Below are 24,975 nucleotides of genomic sequence, written 5' to 3' on the forward strand. Positions count from 1 at the left end.
TGGAAGAGTAGGAGTTAGGGAAGGTGAACCCTATTTGAGCCTTTCCTCCCCAAGGTTTAGCATGCAGAGAGCCATTTAGATGTCTACAAGGTAACATCAGAGAACAACATACACCAACCTGCCAACATCGTGGGGAGTGATACTGAGCTCTTAAGGCCAGTGGATCTGAGGTCCCGACGTTAACAATCTTCCTTGTCCCCTTAAAGGGCTTGAAAGCCTGAAATATAATTCACCTAAATTCTAGCAGCTAGAGTGACTTGAAACATCAGTAAGGTAGACCAGCTATATGAAAAGAGGAAAGGAAGAGTCAGGAAACAGCAGAAGCCAAAAAACTTTCTATTTGAGTTGTTAGAAAATTAAAGAGAGTCCGCCGGTCGCGGTGGCTCACGCCTGTAATCCCAGCACTTTGAGAGGCCGAGGCGGGCGGATCACGAGGTCTGGAGATCGAGACCATCCTGGCTAACACGGTGAAACCCCGTCTCTACTAAAAATACAAAAAGTTAGCCGGACGTGGTGGCAGGCGCCTGTAGTCCCAGCTACTCGGGAGGGCGAGGCAGGAGAATGGCGTGAGCCCGGGAGGCGGAGCTTGCAGTGAGCCGAGATTGCGCCACTGCATTCCAGCCCGGGCGACCAGCGAGCCTCCGTCGCAAAAAAAAAAAAAAAAAAAAAAAAGAAAAAAAAAAAGAAAAAGAAAATTAAAGAGAGTCAGCCTGCTGTTTCTAGTACCCTTCTCTCTGTTATACCATTTCAGAACTCTACGGAGAACAAGACGCTAGACTCCTAATGAAGATAGATTCCAGCTAAGATTCAAAAATAAAACCAGAAAAACTCCCGAGGGACCTATGGGGAACTGACTGGGCAGAGCTGCTCAAAGATGTGAAAATTATAGTAACACTGGTTTTATAAGTCAGAGCCCAGATCATCAAAGCACAACGTAACATGGGTATATCTCCATAATGGAAAAGGAAGACCTTTCCTTTTATTAATAATGTTCCTGGAAAAGCAACTCTATATATAGGGAACTCAGAATTACAGCACCCTTTGTGTAGTCAGAAACAAGCTTGGAAGTGAAGTAAAAACAGTATAATAATGTGAGCAATGGGAAGCGACTTCAGCAGAATGGAGGCAAAGCCATTGCGAGAATAGGAGAGATTCAGCCAGGCACCGTCAAAAGAGAAGGGAAGGGGATGACACAATGATTTGAAAAGTACGAAGATGTCATGTATGTAGGGCTTTAAAAATTAACATTGTTTTTCCTTTCAGAAAATAGACAAGGTCTGCACAGCTAAGAACAATTCCATGTTTTATGTGCATTTGATGAAAAAACAACTGAAGTAAATCTAAAATAATTCTGACGAAGAACTGACCATAGTCTATGACTCCTGAAGGTTTCTGAAGAAAGTAGCATACATGCTCTGAGTGTTGATTGGATGCAGATTCTTTGCTGGTCATTCAGGCTTCCTTCTATCCTTTCTCTCCTGGGCCTATGAGTTAAATCAGCCATAAGACTTACAAACACGCAGCTTGGATTTTTCAGGGACAGGACTAATTTAAACCAGCCACTTTCTCCACAAGTTCAATAGCTTTTTTTTTTTCATTTTGTATCCTGATAATGGACCAGAAAATACAGGCCTTTTATCCATGAAACAAAAGCTTGCAGAATTTTCATTTCCTTCTATTTTCACCTCCATTGGTTCAGCTGTTGTCTTTCTTCTTTCAAACTTTTCAATTATTTCTTTTTTCTTTCCTCTCTTTCATTATTCTCGTATTTTCCCCCTGAAACTCTAGTCCTTGCTAGGTCTCACTAGTGTGCAGAATGGGATTGGCAGAATACCAATCACCTCACCTCACCTTCCCTCCTCCCCTCTTCTCCTCTCCCTTGATTTCCCCTCCCCTCCCACTCCCTCCTTTCTTTCCTTCCTTCAGACGGTATTCTCTTCCCCAGAAGCAGCATTTTCTTCTTCAACTCAGAACCTTACTTCACCAACATGCCCACGCCTTCCCTGAACCTACACAATTACCGACTTTCTCATGAGACCTGCTGCAACTGTCCCCACCCAGGGCTGTCATTACTATTATTGGGTTGTTTTGTTTTTCGATCTCAGGAGCAAACTCTGGAGTCGAGATCCAGTCACCTCCTTCAGCACATGACAGCAGGGTACCCGCAGGGTGTGATCTCAGACACGCAGGGGAGGGCTCCGTGGGCCCCTCGCATATCCCAGCACTCTCACTTCCTGGGATTTCTCTGAAACCATCCTTTTGGCCCCACAGGAACACTCGACTTAAAAGTCTCGGCTCCTCCCTTAACTGGAAAATTGAGCTTTAGTCACTAACATCCATTTCACAGGCCAGGGGAAATACAACCCCCTTCTCCGTCCTGTTTCTGCATCCTAACACCGCCCTCCCAGGCAAGCTGACCACTCAGCTCGGGCGTGGCAGCGCCTGATTGGTGGATCACAGAAAGCGCGCTAGAGAGGGCGGAACTCACTGGGCAGACTCTACGCGCTTGGGAAGTGCAGTCGCCCACGCAGGGACTTTGCTGCTCGGGGCGGCCTGTTGCCATAGCAACCGCTGAAGCTCTGGGCTGCTGAGGCCGCCTGGCAGCGCGCTGAGCCCCATGCAGGTCCCGGGCGTGCCAGGGACACAAACCCCAGTTCCTTCAGAAAGCCTTCCAGATCGACGAGGAGAGACGGTATATCCCCGATGGCTCCACCTCGGCTAGCCGGGGGAAGCCCTTTTATTCGTCATCCCCAAAGCATTATTGTTATTCACCCTTAAAGTAAAAACCCACTTGCTTTTGACCGGGGCACAAGAAATACTTTTATTTTATGAGTCAGTGTAATTGTTTAAAATAAGTAAGCTCTGAAAAGGTCGGCAATCAGCCTGTCACTTCCCTACTTTTGGCCTTTTATATGAAAAACAAAAACAAAAACAAAACAAAACAAAAACAAACAAACAAAAAACCTTTACTGATGGTTTTTTATATACTTGCTAGACATTTACATTTTGTTATTTGGGTGCTTACAGTGTGTTTCCGCCCACGTAGAGAGATTACACCACGAATCCCTTCCACCTTCTGAGGAAGTAGGTGCAGTTTACCTACTTTCCATTTTCAGATATGTTAAAAGACGCAGAAAGAGTAAAGGAATATGTCGAAGTTACTCCCGGTGGGATTGGGGCTGGCCGTTGTAAGGGACATTCCCACCATCTCATTTCGAACCACCTTGGTTTACCGAGAAGAGACCTGGTTTTCTGTCAGAAGGTGGAGGGTACTGCTGGAGGAAGTGGGTAATAAGCAGACAAAAAGGGAAAGTGGGAGAATGTACCCGGCATTCTTGGATATCCTCAGTGTAAAAATATTTTCCTTTCCCGAGTCGTTTTTATTTTATTTTTATGTATGCATGTATGTACACATTTTAGCAAATAGTCAAAAAGCATCTGGAACTAAGTAGATCAATAAGCTGGTTGGTGCCATTTTCTTTTCTTTTCTTTCTTTCTTTCTTTTTTTGAGACAAGGTCTCACTCTGTCACCCAGGCCGGAGTGCAGTGGCGCTCTCAGCTCACTGCAACCTCCACCTCCTAGGCTCAAGTGATCCTCCCACCTCAGCCTCCCAAGTAGCTGGGACTACAGGCATGCGCCACCACACCTGGCTCATATTAGTATTTTTTTGTGGAGACGGGGTTTTCCCATGTTGGCCAGGCTGGTCTCGAATTCCTGAGTTCAACTGATCTGCCCATCTCGGCCTCCCAAAATGCTGGGAAACACAGCGCCCAACGTAGGGCTCGAACCCATGACCCTGAGATTAAGAGTCTCATGCTCTACCAACTGATCTAGCTAGACACCCCGTTTTGGAATTTAAAAAGAAAAAGAAAAAAATATGACTGTTAAAGAATGTACTGGTTTTCTTATGTAACTTGGAAAGTGATTCCAAAGAGGAATTCCATGAACGTTCTGATCAGTGTGGCAGCGTCACCTGGAATTAGATATGTAGCTATAGGGAGTCCTTTGAAAGACAATGCTCATTTGGGTGTCTAAATTCCGATAATTAAAATTAGTCCATCTTTCCTTCTTTCTTTCTCTCTCTTTCTTCCATCTTTGTCTCATTTTCACACAAAGGATTTGGAGAAATGGCTTAATAGAGTCATTTCATTTAAAGCTACTTTGAAATATAAAAAATAAACAAACATGAAGTGTATTACTATTATTTTAGGCATTGCCAAATTTATTACTGAAATTCTTACTTCAGGTGAAACCCCATCTCTACCAAAAAATACAAAAATTAGCTGGGCGTGGTGGCACACGCCTGTTATCCCAGCTACCAGGGAGGCTGAGACATGAATCACTTGCATCCAGAAGGTGGAGGTTGCAGTGACCCGAGATTGTGCCTGCCACTGCACTCCAGCCTGGGCTACAGAGTGAGGCCCTGTCTCAAAAAAAAAAAATTCTTCTTAGTTATCACTGATTATATCCTGTGGTATTCAGATTAAAAGAGGCTATAGGTATGTCACTGAAAAAAATCATACATCTAAAAATAGAAAACATTGAACAAAATAATTTCCTGTTGACTATGTAATTTGAGAAATATATTTTTTAAAAATTTTATTTCTGCAATCTTTTGTAGGGATTCCTAATACTCTCTTTAAATTTTTAGTGCCAATGTTGTTAATGAAATGTATAGCTTGAATTGCCAGAATTTGGGGGTTTTTGGGTCAAAAAGAGTCAAATATTTGCAGTTTCATATGATTCAACCTACTATGTGAATAGGGAAATTTGTATTTAAAAATATTTTCGAGTTAATCCTTTTTTGATATGTGATTATCTAATGTATTGGTTTTATAAGTTAAGATTTTATACACTTACAGCAGGACCCACTTAGACTTTACCAGACTTTTCTGTTTTGCACATGTGTGGTATGATATCCTGACTAGAAATTCAGGAATTTAAGGGCAACCAGAAATCTTTCAGCACATGTCTTTCACAGCATTAACCACAATCTTCCCTGACAAGTTGGAGGTTACTGACTTTGAAACATAGCCAGCTGCTGGGAACTCAATGTGTATTCTTTCCATGACCCTTAGAAACTGGCTTGTTTCTTATTAATGATTTTTTTTGTTTTGTTTGAGGCATGTTATGGTCCATTTTTTTTTTTTGGTTAATTTCCAGATCTTCTGCCATTCTTCTTGTACAACTCATTTTCTTTGTGGTGGGTCTTAGCAAAAGATACCGTGTACAGAAAAGGGGCTTCTGGAAATTATCATGTTTCAGCAATAAAATTGTTTAAACATCTGACAATCATTTACAACCAAACATCTCTGGTCTCATCCATGGAAAATATCACACATAGCAGAGAAAATTGAAAAGAGCTGGCAGAAGATATCTGTTGACTTTGTATTGTGCACTATTCAAGTGGGTTCCTAGGAAACCTCAGACCAGGGTTGTTTTTTTTTTTTTAAACTTCAATTTAACTTATTGGGTCTGTTCCCTTATGCTGAAAGTGGGGGATCAGAGTCTGGTTTTGAAGGCGAACTTGAGAAATTAATTAGTCCATTCTCCTCCTGTCTGGAAACTCGGCATCATGATTGACATAGACCCTGACTCCAAGGGGCAGATGGAGGCTCTTTGAAATTCTTGGACAGGCAGAATGTCTTCTGCCATCCCAGAATGTGCTCTGCCTGCCCAAGAACGCTGCTCATGAAGTCCAGTCTCAGGTACCACTGTGCTGAGGGCTCTGTAGAAGGAGCAACTCCATATGGTTTGGACCAATTGTTTGTCAACCTAGGGAGTAAGCCTGATCTTTTAATTCCTGGTTAGAAACTTTGACTGTATCTTGTCTTTAGGAGTCCATTGGCCTGTAGATTTCTCTAAGTCCATTTTTCCAGGATTGTTTTTGATAAGAAAAAGCTGTAAGGAACCCTGGTTAGCCTGAAAATAAGCCTTTGAGGTAAATAGGTTTAATCCTAGGATGTGACTAGCCTTTGGTTCACAATGACATTTCCATCTGCTTTAAAGACATTGAACTAGGTAGGGGTGAGAAGATTCTGCAGTGTCTTAGGAACATGCTTCTGAGGGGAATAGTAATAGCTCAACTTTCTCTAATATGAGAAATGTGAAGTTATTGTTGAGCCTGATAGAGCATATTCTTTTAGTATATAAATCACACTATTATTAATGTAATCTGCAGGATAAAAAACGTTGGGATAATTAGTGAACAAATCAGTCACTCATAAGGCATACAACCAGAGAAAATCAGGCTTCATTAGTTTGCTCACGATGAGAAGCTCCCGGTTAATAATTATAGTTGTCTTAATTGAACCTCAGATGGCAGTTTTCTGCCTATCAACTGAGCAGGAAACAGATTTTGGTTTCATGCCTGTGATCTTATACTAATTAATGTATGAAATGCCTTTCTTTACAAAAGCATGTTTGCATGTCTTTAAACCGGCGCTATCCAGTTGAAATACAGTGCCATCCAGATATGTAATTTAAAATTTTCTAGTAGTCCTGTTAAAAAATAAAACAGATGAAATTAATTTTAATGACATACTTTATTTAACTGGATATAGCCAAAATAGTGTCATGTCCCTGTGTAATCAATATAAAAATAATTAATGGGATTTTAAAATTTTTATATGAAGTCCCAGAAATCCAGTGTGCATTTTACATGTACAGTGCATATCAATTTGGACTAGCTTAATTTCAAGTACCAATGGGCATATGTAGATAGTGGCTATTGCTACTGTACTGTATCTATAGTTAGGCAGAGGATTTTAGAGGGGAGAGAAAAATGGGGCAGGAAGGAGAAAGGAAAAAAAAGAGCCCCTACGGGTTAAAGAGAATCCGTGGCACCAAATCTCCCGGCATAGGCATCCCCTAAAGCTTTGGTTTCCTTTATTTAACACCCCAGCAGGAGATTGTAATCAGAACAATCTTATGTACTCAATATTTGCCTTAAAAAATTTGAAAAGTGAGAATAGGTGGTTTTGGTCTGTTAAAATGAGAATGGGCTTTTGTGACAGGGCAGACAGACCTGAGTTCAAACCAGCCCTGCTGGGTCTGAGCTGTGAGCTTATGCAAATCTGTACCTTTTTTTTGGCTACACTCTAATAATAGAGACCCAATAATGGAGACAAAAATGCTAGTCTGGCAGGGTTTTAGTGGGGATTAAATTAGATTCCTTATGTGAATGTACCTTGTTGAGTCAGTGGGTGGTGTATGGGAGGTGCTCAGTCTCCTGGTGCTGTTATCTTCCTCTTACTCCATCTGTTTTTCTAATAAGGGCGCTTTTCTCAGCCTTTATTCCCTCTATTCCCTCTTTCAGGATTTGAACTGATTTCCTACTCCACATTCCCAGAATTAAGGAAAAGTACTAGAGTACTTACTCCTTCACATTCATGACTCTACTTTCCTACTCTACATCCTCAGTTTCTGCCGCACCCCCTGCTCATAGGATTTAGTTGTGATTGTGTTAGGACTAGAAAAAACTTATTGTTGAAGCACCAGTAATGATGGTAATAACAATTCAGTGACTACCTATTCCAAATCCATATGAAATTTTCCATTAAGTCGCTCTAAATTTGTTGAGAAGACCAGCCGTACTTCCATTTTTGGTCGATAGGTGGCAGCATTGTCTAAGTCACTGATCTCTGAGCTGCTGGTCTGTCAGCCAGTTTCCTTTTTGGTGCTACAATTGTAATTTTCTATGGTTCATTTTCTTAACCTGGAAAACTTTTTCTTTTCGTCAAAAAGTCTAGGGTAACTGGCTGGGCGAGGTGGCACGTGGCTTGTAATTCCAGCTACTCAGGAGGCTGAGGCAGGAAGAATGCTTGAGCCCAGGGGTTCGAGACCAACCTGGGCAACATAGTGAGACTCTGCCTCAATTAAAAGAAAAAAAGTCTAGGGCACCAGACTACCATGCCAAGGTGCCTATTAAGCCCCACTGGGGCTGGGTCCCTGGTAGGGGCCTAGGAGGGTGATGGCAGGAAAGAGCACTTTCCAGTAGGAGATCCCCAAGGGTCAACATGTGAGGAATAAGAGTGGAGAAGTGGACCCAGAAGGCTGGATGAAAGCTGGAACAGCTTCTATATACAGAGACTGCTGATAGGCATCAAAGACTGGTCTTCTGGCAGGTTCACTGTAATAACTGGGAGCGGTTTTGTTGCTCTCATCCCCCCTTATAAGATGTGTCATCTTTAAATTAGAAGAATACATTTGAAAAAAATATTCTGTGTTTTTAAGTATTTTGTCACCTGGAGTTTCTATGCATCTTCTCTCCCCTCAGTACAATGAGAGTTGGTATTCTGAATGACAATCTTAGGGAATCGCATTATCCGACTATTTGAATTAAAGAGAGTCTAATTGTATTTGCAAACTTAAAGTTCTTACAGGCTTTCTTTTGCATTTCATCAGGTGAGTTCATTTGACTTATTTGGTGTGGATCAAGTGATTAACCAGAGAACATTTGGAGAATGCAGGAAAGACGCCACAGACAAAATAAAATGAAGCAAAGCTTTGGTTTCTTTGATTTAACACCCCAGCAGGAGATTGTGATCAAATATCCCATTAGCTTTAAAATGCATGTATCTTAGAAAATAGGATAGAAACTATTAGTTATTATTCCAGAGGATGGACTAAACCAGAAAAACTTTTGAAGTCAAGCTACATGAATTCTATGACTGATCATGCTAACAAAAAAGAGAGCAGGAAACCACTAGGATTATCTTGGTTTGTCTGTATTCAGTCATTTATTTATATATTTAAAAAATTGGGCCGGACACCGTGGCTCATACTTGTAATCCCAGCACTTTGGGAGGCCAACATGGGTGAATCACCTGAGGTCAGGAGTTTGAGACCAGCCTGGCTAACATGGAGAAACCCTATCTCTACTAAATAATAATAATAATAATAATAATAATAATAATAATAATTGACCAGGGGCAGTGGCTCACACCTGTAATCCCAGCACTTTGGGAGGCTGAGGCAGGATGATTGTTTGAGTCTAGGAGTTCAAGACCAGCCTGGGCAACACAGTGAGACCTTGTCTCTAGAAAATATAAAATTAGCTGGGCATGGGGGTGTGCACCTATAATACTAAGTACTATGGTGGAAAGACTGTTTGAGCCTGGAATGTCAAGGCTGCAGTGAGTTGAGATTGCGCCACTGCACTCCAGCCTGGGTGACAGAGTGAGACCTTATCTCAAAAAACAGAAACAAACAAACAAAAAACCTAGCCACGCGGGGTGGCTCAAGCCTGTAATTGCAGTACTTTGGGAAGGAGGTGGGAGGATCACTCGAGCCCAAGAGGTCAAGGCTGCAGTGAGCTGTGATCACACCACTGCACCCCAGCCTGGGTGACAGAGCAAGAACATGTCTCAAAAAAAAAAAAAAAAAAAAAAAAAAAAGGCCGGGCGAGGTAGCTCACACCTGTAATCACAGCACTTTGGGAGGCTGAGGCAGGTGGATCATCTGAGGTTGAGAGTTCGAGACCAGCCTGGCCAACATGGAGAAACCCGTCTCTACTAAAAATACAAAAAAAATTAGCTGGAGCCTGGTGGCGCGTGCCTGTAATCTCAGTTACCCAGGAGGCTGAGGTGGGAGAATCGCTTGAACCTGGGAGGTGGAGGTTGTGGTGAACCAAAATTGTGCAGCTGTACTCCAGCCTGGGCAACAAGAGTGAAACTCCATCTCAAAAAAAAAAAAAAAAAAAGTACCTTCCATGTGCTATGTATTGTGATAGAGGGAGGGCAGAGGAAGGAGAGTTGAACAATGAATGAAGCACAGTCCTTACTTGTAAGTCCTTACAATTTATTGGAGAAGAGAGACAAGCAAATCAGTAATTCTAATGTGGTAAGAACCACCATAGGGAAACACAATTTGTTATAAGAAATAGAGAGAAAGCCACTTACCTGCCCACTGGTAGCCAAGAAAGCCTTCACAGGGAGGTGACACAAACTGTCTTAAAAGGCAATAGGAATTATCTGAATTGGGTATGGGAAGTTGGAAGGAGGCTATTCGAAAGAAATGTGCAAAGACCTTTATATTAGGTGGCTCAATATTTGTGAGGAATGGCAAGTACGTTGATATGAAGCTGAACCACAGGGTGTGAGTGCATTGGGGAATGAGAGAGTGGTGGGAAATGAGTTTGGACAGAAAGCAGGAGTGAGATAATGATGAGGTTTTCATGCCATGTTTAGTAGTTTGGCATTGTATCTTATAGGATTTGATGACAGATGGATGTGGGGGTAAAGGAGTGGGACAATTGTGGGATGATTCCCAGGCTTCTAATTTGGATGATAGAATGAATGTTGGGAATACAGAAGGGCAGGGTTATGGGAGGTGAGAAAGACAGTGAGTTTACTTTGGGACTTTGAGGGATCCTGCCCAGGTGACAACTGACTGTGTAGAACTGGCTATCAAGAGAGAGATTTCCAGTTACAGATTTTGTTCAATAATAATTACCATTTACTGAGGACTTACACTGTACCAGATTTCATATTAATCCTCATGTTAAATCCTCTTAACAACTCCATAATCACATTTTACAGATGAGAAAGATCAAGGTAGGTGACTTGTCCAAAGTTACATGGCCAGCCAGAAGTAGGGCTGGAATGTGAACCAAGGCTGATACTAGCATCTGCATCCTTAACCACTGCTTTCTGCAGGAGCCATCCACATGGAAGTGGTAACTGCAGCAACAGGTATAGATGAGACTTCAGGGACAGGATGTGCAATGAGAACAGCAAATGACTGAGGCTGCAGTTCTGGAGAATACAACCATTTGTGGGACAAGTAGGAGAAGAAGAGCTCATACAGACAGAAAGAGTTGCCATAGAGGGAAGAGGAAAATGAGGAATGGATACTGTCTAGAAACCCAAGAGGAAAATTTCAAGGAGGAGAGGGTCAACAATGGCAAATACCACAGAGATAAGGTAACTGGGACTGAACAGTATCTTTGGTCTTCCAAAGATACTTCTGTGACTTCCTGACACCAGGCCCACATTTCCAGTGGATGACCAAACATAAGCATTTGGGATTTCTACAGGCATCTTCACTTGCTGAGTTCCTTTTCTGTTGATAATATTATTATCTTTTCAGACATCCAGAATACACCCATCAGGATTATCTTTCATGTCCTTCTTCCACATGAGCACCAATGAGCAAATCATGTTGACCCTAACCTGACAACATTTCTCTCATCTACCTCCTCCTCTCCTTGCCTTCTCTGACACCACAGTTCTTTGCTTTTTACCCACATCATTGTATTTCTATCCTGATTAGTCTTCTTGCCTCTGCTCACATTCTCCTCTAATCTGCCTTGCCCAATTAATCCTTCTGAAGCCTCACCCTTGGCACGCCACTCCCCAGCTCAGAAACCTTCAGTGGCTCTCTTTTATGACATAAATTCCAAATTCCTATTGAAAGCCATCTATAAAATGGCTGTCACTTATTTTTCTACCCCCCTCCCCAAATTATGTGCCTTGCAGCCTATTCTCCAGCCAGACTGAAACAAATGTGTTGTTTCCTGTGTTTGTTTCCTTAGATTCATTGCTTAGAACGATCTTTCCACCTGGATGCACTTTGCTATCATCTTTCAGGTTCAAATCCTGCCTCCCTTCAAAGGTCATCTCAAATACTATTTTCCTCTGTGAAATTTTTCTAGACTCTTTCCATCAGAGATAATTTCAGCCTCTCTGAACTCACATGAGTGTGGCACTTTATACCCCTCTTAGGGCAATTAATGCTTTCTACCTTATTTTTTTGGGGGTGGGGAGGGTTATATATGTCTTAGTTTTTGAAGGCAAGGTCTATTTTTAAACTATTTTTTTATTTCTCACTTTGCTTGCCACATGGGTGTTCTATGTGCAGGTGTTTTTATTGAATATTTATTTACTGAATGAATGGACAGATCTGGCAAAGAGAGCATTTCAATGGGTGGTTGGTGTCACTGTCAGAAACTGTGCAAACTCTGGATATTTCTTTCTTAATTATCTCTTCAGATAGAGACTCTCTAGTGCCCTGACATCTCAGCTAGATGGTAAAGACCTATATCTAATGTTTGAGAAAAGTTCATTTTGAGTAGTGTCAGTGTCTGTGACAGAAGGGTTTAAGTAGATATTTGGTTTCTCAGATATGCTCTAAAGAGCTACATTTTCTTATTTGGGGAAAAATCTGCAGTTCTCTAGGGTATCACAACATCCAGTGTGGTTATTTTTGAAATGTTTAATGTAGTCACCCTCTGCAGAGGCAACGTTTAGAATGCGCCTTTGAAGGTGGGTAGACAGCAAGGTAAAAGGAAAAGGTGCTTTTCTTTGGAATGGAATCCTGGATCTCTTGGAAATGTCTTCATGTTTGGTGACTGTATACCATTTCTAGATTTTCCCTTGACTCATAGATAGAACCAGATTAGGGAATTAGAAGCCATAGCCAGGACACTGGACCCAGTTTGGTGGTGCCTGTCTGTCCTGCTCGTGAAATTCAATCTGGAGTATGGAGTTTCCATGGCTGAGGCTTCTATCCTGCATGGGTCTCTTTGGCCTTCTCTGGCCTTTGAGGTATTTTCTTCTCTAGCCACATGTGGATGAGCTGCTTGTTAAGCAAAATGCAGTGGAACTCAAGGGAAACATCAATGGAAAATGTCATATGGCATTATGTTTATTTAGGTTTCAATGTCAAATTTAAACTTTATAATTTGAGCACGTGGACAGTTGGAGTTCTTAGCCTCTTACTTGCTTGGGCAGAGCTAAATTGATCCTTTGGGCTAAAAAAAAGACTATTGAATTGCTCTCTTTGCTAGTTCCTATGCCAGGCAAATAATCAACAACAAATTTAATTTCTCTTGGTCTTCTTTAATGAAGATAGCATATCCTTCCCAGATGCTTATACCCAACCTTTCTTGTCTATCTTTTTCCCTCTACTCAGTGATGGGTTAGCCAAGAGGCAGCTGTGAACCAAGGTAAATGCCACATCAAAAGGTGAAGCACAGCCCATCCTGGAGGAGGGGAGGGAAGGATACCCACCACCTGCTGCATTTCTTGAGCAGGTGCTGCAGGGGCTGTCTTATTTTTTTCGTGCCTGGGACATAGGTACTCATATCCCAAATGAGAAGCTCAAAGATTAAGAAGGTCCTAGCTATGGGTGCCACCCTCTGTCAGCTTGAATATCACTTTGTGCTTTCATCCTCTCTCTCTTTATGCCGCCTTTTACCCAATCTCTGACTTATTCACAATTACACCTTCCTACATGGAATCTAAAGGGATTGATTTGGAATCATTTTCACTGCAAATCAGTAAATTCACATGTGCTCACAATTTTTTCATATTCTATTTTAGAAGGAATGGTTTTGGTATTTTTGTGTAAGCACTCTAGTGCTTTTCCTTAATTCTTTGTTTCTTTGGTTTTGAGTTCTACATGCCTTTCCCTTCTAATTTGACCCCATTTATTTCCTGTCCTCTTTTAACCTGTGCCTGATGCCTTTGCCTGCTATTCATTAGAAACTTGATGGTGACAGGGGTTTTGATTTATAGAATAAGAAATTAGATGGGACTCTCTTTTTAAAAGGGGGCTCAAGTCAGAAACACCTTTTGTGCTGTGGTCAGAAATTTTATATGGTGCCTGGAGTTTAGATATTTTATATAAAGTCTGGAGTTGAGAATTAGGAATTTAAATTTATAATTGATGGTCTAAAGACTCTGGATTCCAATTTATGGAGTATGCCAAAATGGGTTGGTAGAATCAGGGGACTCACTGCACAAGCAAAGGTAACCAACCTTTAAGACTTTAGTCAAGATTGTGAAGAGTGACAGACTTAACAAACTGTATCTCCAAGTAGCTGATTAAACTTTATATAATAACATGGAATGATGTATATATAATATTCTAATCAATGTAAAGAATTAAAGCCAGTGGGATTGGAAATCACGTACATAAAACACTTTATGGTTTGTTATTCCTACAACAAAACATGTTTTTTCATTTAATCATCACCATACCCTTGTGAAGAAGGCATTACCGTGACCTCATCTTATACATAAAGGAACAAAGGCCAGAAAGCTTAGCTTAATTGCCCCAAAGTCACACGCAGTGACTGAGACAATCCAGGTCATCTGGCTTCAGATCTCAGCCTCTTTCCATATATTTAAGTCTTTATCGTGGTGAGCAAATGTGACAAAGACAAAAACATTACATATGCACATTCAGAATCTTTCCATTCCTCCTGCCTTCTAAAAGAAAGTAGGTTTCTTGGATGGGCAGCTGCTTTTGTTATGTGGTATCTGATAATGAGAAGGGAGAATTGAATGATTGAGCTACATTGGTTAGGGCAGAGAGGTACTGGAGGGAGAGAAGAATATTCCAGAAAGGGAAACAGGAAGGGGATGACAGCAAATGCAGGCTGAGATTTGAGAGCTAGTTTTTGGGTGTTTGGGGGAGTGTGAGACATGAAGTTGGTAGCACGTCTGTTCTCACGAGAGAGTAGGAAGAGGATGGGGAAAGAGGGTCTTGAGAAGTTTTATTTTTATTATGAAAGGAATGCTCCCTTTGTGTCTTTTAAAGAAATTGCGGTAACAATTTCAGTTTTCAGATCTCTTTGAAGGCTAACTTCTTCTTTCTTTAGATTTAATGCTTCTCTGCAACTAGTCCAGCTTTACGTGTGTTACATGGGCTCATTAACATGTAATATGTTAATCCAAGTTTTCACTTTCTCATGTGCAGTTAGGCAGGGAAAGAGAGGTCAACAATGTGTTGAACCCAAACTCAACAATGCCAAAGATAACTCTGAGGAATACGCAAAGGAGAAGTTTCTCTCTTCTTGTCTCAGGTCTGTTGTTGGAGGCCACACTCAGGCCTGAGCTAAAGTCTCAGGTTTGCATTGTGAGACTCCTCACTTCACAGGTTCTTCTTTTCTTCTTATACTTAGGAAATTCTTCTTGGTGCTAATCTGATCCTTCTGTAATTGAGTAATGACCATGAATTTCCTTTTATTCACAGGAAGAGAAACAGCACAGCTCTAAAGGGAGGTTTTTTTTTTTTTTTCCATTTTCTCATATTTCAAAGCTTGTGGTAAGCATGGTCTTGTGACTCGATTCCACTGGTGTAATAGTCTGGACAGCAGTGGTAACCATGGATCATGAACTGGGTATAGAAATGTGCTGCCTTGGCTGAACCATTGATATTGTCCCAGGAGAGAAGCCACTGAGTCTCAGCTGAGTCAAGGCTGGGAACAGGAGAATCTGGGGCCAAAGGTAGACCCTGGCATATGACTTATCTGAACATCTGGGGACTTTAGGTTTGATTTTGTTGAGATTTGGTACTTTATCTGCAAGCTTCAGGCTATTACTTCAGGGATAGGAAGCTGATTATTCATTAATTTTATACCAATGTTCAGAACAGACTGACAGATCAAGAGCCTATAGTTTTAACATGAGTGGAAGCAAGTACTATTCTTCTTGTCCCTTGAGCTACTCCCTATGACAACATGAAGTAACTAGGCTTGCAAAATCATGTACATTATTCATTCCAAAATACTGGCCAGTGCTTGATCAATACCATAATTTGGGGGCATTTTTTCATAGCATTTCCTCTGGTTGCCTACTTACTTGCAACTTCATTTTCCTTAAGATAACTACTTCGAAAGGAACTGCTGTCATTTGGATGAATACACCTTGGTATGTGAGTTTTAAAAGAGTCATCCACATTATTTTATTGTTTCACCTTGCAGGTGTTCATTTTTGTCTTAAATAGGACTCTTTGGGTTGTAAGCAACAGTTAAAAAGTGAAGTTATTTTAATCTAAGCTGCTATAACAAAATACCATAGACCAGGTGGCTTATAATCAACAGAAATTTATTTCTCCCTATTAATGGAAGCTGGGAAATCCAAGATCAAGGTGAAGACAGATTGGTGTCCGGTAAGGGCTTGTTTTATGGTTCATAGATGGCACCTATTTGTTGTGTCTTCACATGGCAGATCAGGCCTCTTTTATAAGGGCACTAATCCTATTAATAAGGGCTCTATGCCATGACCTAATCACCTCTCCAAAGGTCCTACCTCCTAATACCATAACCTTGAAGATTAGGATTTCAACATAAACACTCAGACTATAGCCAAGTCAAACTAAAGTAAAAGTGGCAATTTAATTCCTCATGTGACTGAGAAGATCATAGATATATTAGTAAGGCTTGATTGTGTCTTGAGGGTCCATCTGTCTTCACTTCTCATCCTGGCCTCTTCCTGGTTGGCTGCAATTTTGTCTATGTTGGCAAGATATTTGCCAGCACAGAGCTGGCAAATACGTGCCTAAAGAGCTATGAGTAACTGGAGGGGCTCAAATAATTTGGAACTAGTATGAGAAGTCTAATGACCTTGCTATACTTTGGTTTCCTCATCTGTAAAATAAGATAATAACACTACGTCCATAGAGTACTAAGTGAATATTTAATGAGCTAGTGGAAGATGTATACCTCCACAGTTAACATGAGCTTTGGAGTCACACCTGGTTCCATCACTTACTCAGTTACTTGTGTATGAGGATACTTATAACACTTGATCATAGGTTGTTTGAGATTTAAGTTTCTGAAGTGTCTATAAAACCTCTAATAGGGTATCTGGCACATAGAGTCACTCAGTAAATGGTAGCTATTAATTGAGTAGAATTTTGAGAAATGACCATTAATGGCTTGAATGTAAAGCTAAACTCAGGCACGGGGAAGGGCATGGGCAGTGATCCATAAAGGAGACACTTTGGGCTTGGGGCAGCGAGGTAAGCTTGGGTAGCACCCACGGGTAGAAATGGGACTCTTACTCTTTGTGTTAGAATTATGGTAAAAACACACACACCAAGAGACGGTCTGGGGAAGAGCCTGCCAGCCTAACAAGAAGTTAGCACCTTTGGAGGGGAGCTCTGGTTCCATTAGAGAGGCTGTGATTTTGGAAGGATCCTTTTTGTAGAATTTCAGTACTTAGCTTAGTGTTCATTGCACTGACTTGAATTGCCTCTGAAGTCAGAGGGAGTCTTCTTAATATTCTTGATGGCGGCAAATCTTCCGCTTATGAGGTGGATTCTACAATTCAGAGCCACATCTAATGAATTAGGTAGGGGATAAAGCGAAGTAATTCTGATTCAGATTAAAAAAGAAGACCAAACTAGTGTGATTATTTTTTTTCCCCCTCTGGCTTAAGCTGGGTTTTGAAAACAACAGTATGAGTAAGTTATATAACACTTTAAAAATCAGCATCATAATTTTATATTTTACAGGTGGAATATATATATATATTACAGGTGGAATATATATATATATTACAGGTGGAATATATATATATATTACAGGTGGAATATATATATATATTACAGGTGGAATATATATATATATTACAGGTGGAATATATATATATATTACAGGTGGAATATATATATATATTACAGGTGGAATATATATATATATTACAGGTGGAATATATATATATATTACAGGTGGAATATATATATGCACACATATATGTATGTTTTACAGTTGGAATATATACACATATATGTATATATACACATATACATATATGTATGTATGTGTATATATGTATATATGTATGTGTATATATGTATATGTGTATATATACATATGTATACACATATATGTATATATACACATATAAATATATGTATATATACATATACATACATACTTTTAAAATCTGAATCAGAATTACTTGGCTTTATCCCCTACCTAATGTATGTATATATGTATACATATACATACATATATACATGTATATGTGTATACATATACATACATACGTACATGTATGTGTATATATACATACACACGTACATGTATGTGTATATATACACACGTACATGTACGTATGTGTGTATATATACACACGTACATGTACGTATGTGTGTATATATACACACGTACATGTACGTATGTGTGTATATATACACACGTACATGTACGTATGTGTGTATATATACACACGTACATGTACGTATGTGTGTATATATACACACGTACATGTACGTATGTGTGTATATATACACACGTACATGTACGTATGTGTGTATATATACACACGTACATGTACGTATGTGTGTATATATACACACGTACATGTACGTATGTGTGTATATATACATACACACGTACATGTACGTATGTGTGTATATATACATACATACATGTACGTATATGTGTATATATACATACATACATGTACGTATATGTGTATATATACATACATACATGTACGTATATGTGTATATATACATACATACATACATGTACGTATATGTGTATATATACATACATACATACATGTACGTATATGTGTATATATACATACATACATACATGTACGTATATGTGTATATATACATACATACATACATGTACGTATATGTGTATATATACATACATACATACATGTACGTATATGTGTATATATACATACATACATGTACGTATATGTGTATATATACATACATATATACATGTACGTATATGTGTATATATACATACATATATACATGTACGTATATGTGTATATATACATACATATATACATGTACGTATATGTGTATATATACATACATATATACATGTACGTATATGTGTATACATATACATGCATATATACATGCATGTATGTGTACACATATACATACATATATGTATGTGTATATATACACATATACATATGTGTATTATATATGTGTATACGTATACACATATACATATATGTGTATACATATACATATACATATACATATATGTGTATACGTATACACACATATACATATATGTATATACACACATATACATGTATATACATATACATGTACATATACATGTATATACACACAATACACATATACATGTATATACACACATATACATGTATATACACACACATATACATGTATATACACACATACACATATACATGTATATACACACACACGTGCACGCACACACACATATATACATATATGTATATATACACACACACATATGTATGTATATTTTACAGGCTTAATTAACTTTCTTTTTCTTGTATAAAAACCCTATGTTGTAGCCACAGCTGGAGCCTGGGTCCTCTGCACGGAGACTCTGGTGTGGGTCTTGGCGAGGTGGTCAGTGAATTCTTGATAGGGACACTTGGTGAATACAGCCGTCTTCCAGAGGTCAGGGGTCAGGTAGCTGTAGGTCTTAGAGATGGCATCAAAGGTGGCCTTGGCGAAGTTGCTCAGAGTGGCAGTGTAGCCCCTGGCTGAACTGTAGCAGTCATCGATACCAGCCATCATGAGCAACTTCTTGGGCACAGGCGCCGAGACGATACCAGTGCCTCTGGGCACGCGGATGAGGCGCGCGAGCACGGAGCCGCAGCAGCCTGTCACCTTGCAACGGATGGTGTAGGGCTTGCCGATCTTGTTCCCCTAGTAACCTCTGCGCACGGGGACAATGGAGAGCTAGGCCAGGATGATGGCCCTGTGGATGGCAGTGGCCACCTCCTTGGAGCACTTAACACCCAGACCGACGTGACCGTTGTAGTCCGCGATGGCCACAAACGCCTTGAACCTGGTTCGCTGGCCGGCTCCGGTCTGCTTCTGCACCGGCATAATCTTCAAAACCTAGGCCTCGAGAGAGGCCCCCCAGGAAAAAATCAATGATCTCAGATTCCGTGATGGGCAGGGAGAAGAGACAGATCTCCTCCAGGGAAGTGATCTTCATGTCCTTGACCAGGCAGCCCAGCTTGCTGACGGGCATCCACTCCTTATCCTTGGCCTTGCCTCCGCGAGCTCCGTGGCTTCGGCCCCAGCCTGGTCCACGGCAGTGACCCCGGCCTCCGATGCGACTGCCGAAACCTCCACAGAAGCCACCGTGGTTCCCCAGCCCAGGGCCCCCGGGGCCTCCGGGATGCCCCCCCGCCCCGCCACCGCCGGCTGCACCGGCGTCATCCGCCATTTGGTGTTTTCTCGGAGAAGAAGCTACATGTGGAATATATTAACGCAACAAATTGTGCGTACTTGCTAGACATTAGGCATGATAGTAAGTGCTAGGGTTACAAAGTATTGCTTTTTGGGGAACCCATGGTTGTTGGGGAGAAACCAGAAGATCAGTCATCACAGTGCGGCAAGATCAGACTTGTGGTTTGTTCAGGTTCTGGGAGCCGTCACTGCAGTGAGAATGGGTGAGTTGGGGCAGGCTGTGGTGTCTGGGAAATTTTAAAATAGAAGTGATACTTGAGCAAGAAGTTGAAGGATGAATATGGATTTATAGAATAAGCAGGGTGTAGAGACATGTGTGCATGTGTGTGTGTATTTCATAAAGAAAGACATGCATGTGCAAAGGCCTGGAGGCTGTTGATGTCAGCAGAATGTTCTGAGGAATGAGTAAGATGAAACAGATGAAACACTTAAAGGCATTTTTTCTCCATTAGTCAAGTCTAGGAGAGGCATTCAATGTCTAATGTCTAACTAGGGTTAGGATTTGAAGAATCTTTCTAAGATGTCTGGTCTTTTTTTTTTTTTTTTTCTTTTAGAGATGGGGTTTCACTGTGTTGCCTAAGCAGTGGCTATTCATAGGCACAGTTATAGCACACTGCAGTCTTGAACTCCTGGACTCAAGCTATCCTCCTGCCTTGGCCTCCGAAGTAGCTAGGGCTACAGGCACATGTGACTGTGCCTGAGTAAGACGTCCCCTCTCAAAAGTCAGCAAATAAAAAGCAGCTTAGAAAAAGCCATTTTTCCTACCTGATCACCCTCCCAACCATCCTATGAGGATTTTACAGATGAGGACCCTGACGTTCAGTGGGTTTAAGTAATTTCCCTAAAGTCTCTGCTAGGAAGAAGGAGAACTGGGCTTTCCATTGAAGTCTGCCTCACTCCAAAGCCCACGACAAATTGTGAACATAAGTTCATCTTTATCTGATGACTTGGGACTTTGTCTCACCTTAGGACCAGTCGTCTGAATGTGAGATTGTTAGGTAGTTTGGTAGCTGGAGATGTAGCAGCAGATGCAGAGGTCTGAGCACATGGACTGGCCTTAGGCAGTGTCCAGACTAGTGGGCCTCTGACTTCAGAGTGCCTAAGCATCCTCTGAGGGACTGCTCACAGTTCAGATTCCCAAACCCTGCTTCAGAGGGTCTGTCTTGTTATGAAGCACCTAGGGTGACTCTGATGCAGATGGTATATGGTTCACACTTAACATCGCTCTTAATGAATTTCTTATATGAATTTGGTTGTCCCTCCCTCCCTCCCTTTCTTCTCTCCTGCCTTCCATTCTCTCCCTCCTTCCCTTCCTCCTTTCCTCTCTTTCTCCCTTCCTTCTTTTTGCCTTTATTTCTTTCTTGGTGTTTTGCTTATTCTCAGATTGCAGGATTGGGAAAAGCCAAAATAATCGAGGCTTCTGTCAGTTGGTTCCAATGACTTGAGGAAATCACTCAAACTACTATTCATTCTCTCTTTCTGTGTGTGTGTTCCCTTTCTCTCCAACAAGAGTATGCATTCCTTGCAGGCAGAATTCACGTATTTTGTGTGCCTTTCACAGATGCTTCCATGGTCATGCTTCCGGGTACACTGGGTGCCTAGTACCTTTTGACTACTTTTCAACTAGGCATTTTGAAAAATGTAATTCATCCAAGGCAGGCAGGCTTAGCTGCTTGCCTCAACATTCTGTGCTGTCCTGTGGACTTCTTGTGAATGTCCTCCACACAGCCTCTGCCTTTTCTAGCTCTTCTGCCCTTCACACCATCCTGGAGAGTCCTTGATGGGTGGAACATAGACTCAGGCCTAGTGACTCTTTTCCAGTCTCAGCTCTCAGCGTTTTCACAGCCTCTGGTGAAACCTCACCCCTTGGGAACCTCCAGACCTGTGCTTCCCTAGTCATGCTCACCTATTTGATGCTTTTATCATCTTGTGTTTCTAAAAAAGGATATCCCTTTTTGGTTGACTTTTGATTCAGCTCTCCTTGTTGCAGTTGGCTTAATATCTAGGTAGAGCTGTGTGGATGATCTGACCTTGTCCTAGTTAGGCAGTTTTCTCTTCTCTTCTGGGCTTTTAGTGACAAGAACCCAACCTTCTTAGCAGGCTGGAATCTTTGCACAACATCACGCAAATGGGAGATTCCTGTCTGTGTTTCTGCCTTTCTGCCTTTCTGCCTTGGCCTATCTACCTGAATTCTGAAGTCAGAGTACATGGGTTTGAATTCTGCTTGCTGACTCTGAACTTGGGCAATGTTTTTTTTTTCTTTTTGTCTCACTCTGTCACCCAGGCTAGAGTGCAGTGGCACAATCTTGGCTCACTGCAACCTCTGACTCCCTGGTTCAAGCGATTCTCCTGCCTCAGCCTCCCAAGTAGCTGGGAATACAGGCATGAGCCACCACGGCAATTTTTTAAAGCGCTCTAATCTCCCATTTTCTCATCTGTAAAATGAGGATCATAAGGTGGTTACAAGGTTTAAAGAAAAGGATGCTCGAAATGAGAGAATACCTGGAGTACAGTAAATGGCTATTGCAATTATTGTTATTGGGTGATTTTTTTTGTTCCTTCACTTTCCCAATTCACATTCTATTGGTCCTACAAGGCCCAGATAGAACTGTGCCCCATCCACAAAGCTTTTCCTGTCCACTGAAGCCAGCGGAGAACTCTGTCCCAAATTCTCATGATTGCTGATGTCTGAGATTCATGCTTGCTTATTTCCTTTAATATTTAATGTGTTACTACTGTACTGGATGCTAATTAATTTTACTCTTCCTCCCTATTGTGGAGAAAAGTCCTTGAATACTGAAAATAGACTTATTTTTTCTTTTAGCCTCTCCACTATCAGTTATGTTAGACACCCTTCTTACGGGTGTCATGATTAAGGACATATAAATCAATACACTCAACATAAACTCATTTGGGATAAATTGAGATAAATTGGCAGTGTCTACACTGCAAATGACAACATCCTGTTGTCTGACATTCAGCCATCTTTATCCTGTTGCTTTTACTAGATGAGGAGGAAAGTCCTTTTTTAAGGAGTAGTGCATTTTGGGCTTTGAGTGAGTCACTGGTAGAGAATAGGTGGAAGAAACCTGTCTCCTAAAGCTGGTGATTTGCAGCCCTGGATGAGCAGGAGAATTGCCCGAGGAGCTTAAAAACAACACAGATATTAAGCCATATGGGCCAGTTAAATCCATATCTCTGTGGTGATTAAGACTTATAGAAAATACTATACCTGATATAGTATTTTTTAAAAGGCTTACCAGGTAGTTTAATTATGCAGCTGAGGTTAAGAACCTTTCCCTGTTCTGAAGTCAGGTTCCCCAACCCCTATGCCTGATGAATGGACTTTGAATTACCTGCATCCAGTCTGTTTTTCTGGGGTGATGGCTGCAATTAGCTTGTAGGAATTAGCTTTTAATAAAGCATGGTTTTCTTAAGGGTCCAAACCATGCCATTAAAGAGGTTATGATGCCAGAATGCCTTGCATCCTTGCTCACTGACACTCAGTATACCTACGAATAGAAGTTTCCTTGCCCTAGGTCACTAGTGGCATAGCAGAGAACTGACTGAGCTCTCTGAGGACCTAAAGTATTTATAACTCTTATAGTATTTCTGCAAGGTGAGCTTTGCTGCCAGAAGCCTGAATTGGGGCCGCTAAGTCTCTAGGCAGAGAAGTCCAGTACAGCTGCTGTAGGCTGCTTGGGGAGACAGTTCTTAGTGTGGAGAGGTAGGAACTCAGGTGCCCTTCCCAGAGGACACAAAGGAGAAAGGCTGGGGAGGAGAATTATCAGGCTGCCTCCTTTGCCTTGTTTCTGATATTTTGCAAAGGAATCATTAAGACCTTTTAAAAAACAGATTTATTGAGGTATCATTTGCATTCCATAAACTTCATCTGTTTTAAGTGAACAATTCAATGAGGTTTCATAAATTTGCAGAGCTGTGCAACCATTAGCACAATCCAGTTTTAGAATATCTCCATCATCCCTCAGAAATCCCTTGTACCTATTTGCAGTTAGTTCCTGCTTCCAGCCCCACATCCAGGCAACCAGGAATCTGCATTCTGTTACTATAGTTCTGTCTTTATTGGATGTTTCATATAAATGAAATCACACAATATGTAGTATTTTGTGCCTGGCTTCTTTAATATTCCTGAGGCCCATTCATGTTGTATCATGTATCAGTATTTTTTTTCCCTGAATTGTTCATTGTGTGGCTATGTCACATTTTATTTATTTATTCAACAGTTAGTGGGCATTTGGATTATTTCTACTTTTTGGCTATTGTAAATAATGCTGCTATGAACATTGTGTACAAATTTTTGTGTGGAGGTATGCTGTCATTTCTCTTGGATAAATAGCTAGGGGTGAACTCACTGGGTTGTATGGTAAATTTATATTTCAGAAACAGCCAAATTGTTTCCCAAAGTGGCTATAGCATTTTGTATTCTCCCCATAATGCATAAAGTTTCCAACTTCTCTACATCCTCACCACTCTCATTATTGTCTGTCTTTCTGATTCTATTGGGTGTACAGTGGTATCTTATGGTTTTAATTTACATTTCCTTAATAATGAATACTGTCGGCATTTTTTCATGGGATTATTTGTCATTTATATATCTCCTTTGTCTAAATATCTCTTCAACTCTTTTATTCATTTTCAGATTGGTTTCTTGTCTTATTATTTAGTTGTAAGAGTTCTTTACAAATTCTGAATAAGTACATTTTTAGATATATGATTTGCAAATATTTTCTCAGTGGCTTGTTCTTTCACTTTCTTAATGGTGTCTTTTGAAGCTCGAAGTGATTAAGTTTGATGAAGTCCACATGTGATTTTTTTTTCCTTTTTGAGTCATACTTTTAGTGTTCTATTTAAGAAATATTTGCCTACCCAAGATCAAGAAGACTTTCTTCTAGATTTTAGGAGATTTTAGATTTTCTTCTAATACTTTTATAGCTTTAGCTCTTACATTTAAGCGTGTGATTAATTTTGAGTTATTT

The 24,975-nt window shown here is 40.7% G+C and overlaps 1 non-coding gene and 1 pseudogene across 1 annotated transcript; both read right to left on the reverse strand.

Annotated features, from left to right (window-relative positions):
• Positions 1-3,768: 3,768 nt before the first annotated feature.
• On the reverse strand, positions 3,769-3,841 carry TRNAK-CUU (transfer RNA lysine (anticodon CUU)). Its single transcript has one exon. It is a non-coding gene; the product is annotated as a tRNA-Lys (tRNA).
• Positions 3,842-19,027: 15,186 nt separating this feature from the next.
• On the reverse strand, positions 19,028-19,955 carry LOC107973356 (small ribosomal subunit protein uS5-like; annotated as a pseudogene).
• Between the last annotated feature and the right edge of the window lie 5,020 nt (positions 19,956-24,975).

Source organism: Pan troglodytes, chromosome 1 (genome assembly GCF_028858775.2).
Source record: "Pan troglodytes isolate AG18354 chromosome 1, NHGRI_mPanTro3-v2.0_pri, whole genome shotgun sequence".
Taxonomy (NCBI): domain Eukaryota; kingdom Metazoa; phylum Chordata; class Mammalia; order Primates; family Hominidae; genus Pan; species Pan troglodytes.